The following is a 4,474-nucleotide window of genomic DNA, read 5'->3' as shown; positions in this document are numbered from 1 at the left end:
TTTGAGGTCTTCTTTATTCAGGGTTCTCTCCAGCTGCTCTTTGGTTGGTTTTTCCTGATGACTTGTCTTTATTTTGGTTGTAATTCCAATTTGGTCTTCGGAGATGGTCTGCGTGACTTCCATTCACTCCACCACCATTTTTCTCTCAGAAGTTCCAACTTTAGATGCAGGAGCCATGGGCTCACAGAGTAGTTCAGAACAGACCTCAGACTGGGAACTGCTTCTGTCCTGTTCTTTACTTGTGAACTTCCTGCTGCTGCTCACTTTATACAAAAAAATTAAATGGTCATGAGGGAATGGGGACAGAATATACGGACCCAGCTGGACTGATAGAGATTGAAGGTTCAGATGAGTAATATCTTCATAATTTCAGTTGCATCTGCAAGACTAACCCAGAAGAGGTTGTAAAATGCCTTCACTCTAGGAGTGAGAACTGAGGCCATCACAATTCCCACCACTTCCTGTTGCTGTGTTGACTTTTAGAGAAGTCTGTTTCTCATAAAAGCAGCATCCCTGAAGCCAGCAGGCCAGCTAGACTGAGGATCATGGCTGTGGTTCTTCACACTCTGCTCTGTCTTGGTGAGTCTGGGCAGAAGGGTCAGGGTGCTAACACAACACTGCAGGGAATAGGCTGGTGGTTCTATGTCACTGGACTGTTCTCCATTATAAATGAACAGACACAACAGAAACAGACTCACAGACACAGAGAACAGATTGATGGTTTCCAGAGAAGAGGGGGTTTGGGACCTGGGTGAAAAGTGTGAAGGGATTGAGAAGTATAGATTGGTAGCGACAGAATAGTCACAGGGATATAAAGTACAGCATAGGGAATAGAGTCAATACTGTAGCAATTATGTATGGTGCCAGGTGGGTACTGGAAATAGCAAGGGGAAACACTTCATAAAGTATATGATTGTCTAACCACTGAAATGCATACGAAATAATGTTGAATGTGAATTTTAATTGAAAAAAAAATGAGTTGTTCTCACCCAATGTTTCCTTCCAGGGTTGTATCTAAGTCAGAGCACTCAGGTGCAGGAGGGTGAGTATTCTTTTAATATTTCAAGAACTGAGTAGGGTTTGGCCAGATATCAGCTCTCTTGGGATCTGGGAGGAGTGGTCTCGGCATTTAACCTCATGGCTGTAAGGGAGGAAGGTGTAGAGAATGGTTTGAGAAACAAATACACCTGTAAATGTATCACCTCTTCTTCTAGGGTATCTTCCTCCACCTGTTATCAAAGGTCTGCCTGGATCCATGGTTCTGTCTAAGAAACCAGTGACCATCCTGTGCGATGGGCCTCCAGAAGCCGAAGCATATGAAATATATAAAATGAAAGGACCTGAGCTTAGAGACAGAACAAAGTCATTGGTGACAGGGAAGAGCAACACTGTAAATATCTCAGAGATAAAACCAGACCTATCGGGATTGTACCGCTGTTCTTACAGGAGTGGAAGGAACTGGTCCCTGGTCAGTGAACCTCTGTATCTGGTGATGACTGGTGAGTGAGACCCAGGCAACAGAGCCAGGAGAGATCTCTTTGCAGAGGGGAGAACCAGGCTCCGAGATACAAGCAGGAAGCAGCAAAGTCTCTCTCTCTCTCTAGGGAGGAGTCAGGGATGATGCAGAGACAGGGTCCCTCAGAGCGGGACATGGAGGGAACAGAAACCAGAGCCCTGCCTACTCTTGGGGAACAGAAAGGGACAGTGGGTGGATGTGACCTCCTCTTTATCACCAAACTTCTTTCTTTCCAGGGGCTTATGAAAAACCCTCACTCTCGAGCTTGAGTGGCACCGCGGTGGCTTCGGGAAACAATGTGACATTACTGTGTTTCTCAAAAGATAAGTTTCAGGCATTTATTCTCATGAAAGATGGACTTCCCACCATCCAGAGAAAAAGCTCCGCACACAAGAACAACAAACATCAGGCTGTCTTCCACTTGGGCCGTGTTACCTCCACTCAGGCAGGAACCTACAGATGCTGTGGTGCCTTCGACGATTACCCTTATGTGTGTTCTCATCTCAGTGACCCATTACAGCTTGTGGTCAATGGTAAGAAGCCTGTCCCCCTGTATGTCCCCTCCTGACGTCGATGATGTTTAGTGAGAGTGAAGATTGGGAAAAAAGAAGAGAGTGGGCTGAGGAGGTGGTGTCTGCACCCTGTCCTTAGACATGAAGCTGTGAGGTCAACCTCATTCCTTACCCACCATGCAGCCCTCCTACCACGTGCCCAGGGCTTGATGAGGTCATGTAGGTCATTGCAAGTCTATGTAGAGAGAGCCTGGAAAAAAATAAAGAAAACACCCCCATTTCCTTTTTTTAATATGTTTTTATTGATATTAGAGAGAGAAAAGGGAATGAAGAGAAAGAAAGAGAGAGAGAGAGAGAGAGAGAGAGAAAGAAAGAGAGAAAGAGAGAGAGAGAAAGAGAGAGAAAGAAAGAGGAAGGAAGGAAGGAAGGAAGGAAGGAAGGAAGGAAGGAAGGAAGGAAGGAAAAGAAAGAAAGAAAGAAAGATGGAAAGAAAGAAAGAAAGAAAGAAAGAAAGAAAGAAAGAAAGAAAGAAGAAAAGAAGGAAGGAAAGAAAGAAAGAAGGAAGGAAAGAAGGAAGGAAAGAAAGAAAGAAGGAAGGAAAGAAGGAAGGAAAGAAAGAAAGAAGGAAAGAAAGAAGGAAGGAAAGAAAGAAGGAAGGAAAGAAAGAAGGAAGGAAAGAAAGAAGGAAGGAAAGAAAGAAGGAAGGAAAGAAAGAAGGAAGGAAAGAAAGAAAGAAGGAAAGAAAGAAAGAAGGAAAGAAAGAAAGAAGGAAAGAAGGAAAGAAAGAAAGAAGGAAAGAAAGAAAGAAGGAAAGAAAGAAGAAGGAAAGAAGAAAGAAAGAAAGAAAGAAGAAAGAAAGAAAGAAAGAAAGAAGAAAGAAAGAAAAAGAAACACTGATGAGAAAGAAACATTTGTCAGCTGTCTCCTCCACACGCCGTACTGGGGATCGAACCCATAACTCGGGCATGTGTCCTGACCAGGAATTGAATTCTTGACTTTCTGGTGCATGGGACAATGAGCCACACCCACTGGGCAAAACCATTCACGTTTCATCTTCACTTGCAGAAGTTCCTGACGGTCCCACACCCACAGAGCCCAGACATCCACAAGGTGAGTCACTGAGTTGGATGGAAAACAAAAAGTATAAGTTTCCATATCTCTTCTCTCAGACTTGGAGTAAGCTTTTTAAGAGGACTTCTGATGGCTAGAGGCAGGGAGCAAATGGATCAAGAAGTGGGGCTGTTTTCCATTAAGGAGAGCAGAAGGCTACGTGGTCTGTGGATGGCAAAACCCATCTGTAGTGTCCATAGATACCATTCACCACCGACCCACATGCCAGTGTTCCTGAGTGTCATCATCCTCATCATGATCTCTACTCCCAGAAGGCAGATACTCTATATCAACCCTAGACCATTGAGATCATCAGATAACATTTTCTCCGGAGGCTTCATCCCTGTCCTGCACTGAAAGCTATTTGTACAACTAATTCACAGTGTTCTCTTGCTCGTCTTTTCCTTCCTATAAACCTCATTTTCTCCACACATAAGGAAGCAAATTCTGTAAAGGATTAAGAAGGACTGTTGAAAGGCAGGGATACGTGGCATAGACTGAGAGTTGTCAGAGGGGAGGGGGTTTGGGGGACTAGATGAAAGAAGGTAAAGAGATTAAACAAAAAACATGTACATATATGAGTATATGTGATAGATGATAGATGATAGATAGATGATAGATAGATAGATAGATAGATAGATAGATAGATAGATGATAGATAGATGATAGATAGATAGATAGATAGATAGATAGATAGATAGATGATAGATAGATAGATGATAGATAGATAGATGATAGATAGATAGATAGATAGATAGATAGATAGATAGATAGATAGATAGATAGATAGATAGATAGATAGATAGATAGATAGATAGATAGATAGATAGATAGATGATAGATAGATAGATGATAGATAGATGATAGATAGATAGATAGATAGATAGATAGATAGATAGATAGATAGATAGATAGATAGATATGCACACAGACATCAGTGTTTTATTGAGTTGTACATGTGAAGCTTCTATGGTCTTGCAAACCAATGTCACCCCAATAAATTCAATAAAATAAATAAGAACAAAAGAAGGACGACTGAACCAAGATCTTCTGTGGTTGTGGCCAGGATCAGTGAGTCCCTCCATGTTGAGAAAAGTTTAGTGTAAGCTTGCCTCCAGCCCCACGACACATCCCTGTCAGTGCCTGTGACATGCATGTATTGCAGGACCACTCACAGATAGACACCTGTGTTTTCAAAGGTGGAGCAGGGCAAGGTGAGGAGGTTTGTGTTGGACTTGTTGCTTCTGAGATGGTCATGCAACATCTTCCACGCATTCAAGAGTTGGTTTTATATGTCATGATGTAGAACAGCAATCATTAAGCATAAAGATTGCAG

At 42.5% G+C, this 4,474-nt stretch overlaps 1 long non-coding RNA gene across 1 annotated transcript; it reads left to right on the top strand.

The window, feature by feature from the left end:
• The first annotated feature begins 424 nt into the window (after window positions 1-424).
• LOC118639206 lies at window positions 425-2,021 on the top strand. Its single transcript, XR_004961159.1, has 3 exons — window positions 425-579; window positions 1,007-1,042; window positions 1,753-2,021. It is a non-coding gene; the product is annotated as an uncharacterized LOC118639206 (long non-coding RNA).
• Window positions 2,022-4,474: the final 2,453 nt, after the last annotated feature.

Source organism: Molossus molossus, unplaced genomic scaffold (assembly GCF_014108415.1).
Source record: "Molossus molossus isolate mMolMol1 unplaced genomic scaffold, mMolMol1.p scaffold_m16_p_21, whole genome shotgun sequence".
Classification (NCBI taxonomy): Eukaryota; Metazoa; Chordata; class Mammalia; order Chiroptera; family Molossidae; genus Molossus; species Molossus molossus.
This window is presented reverse-complemented; position numbering and strand designations above follow the sequence as displayed.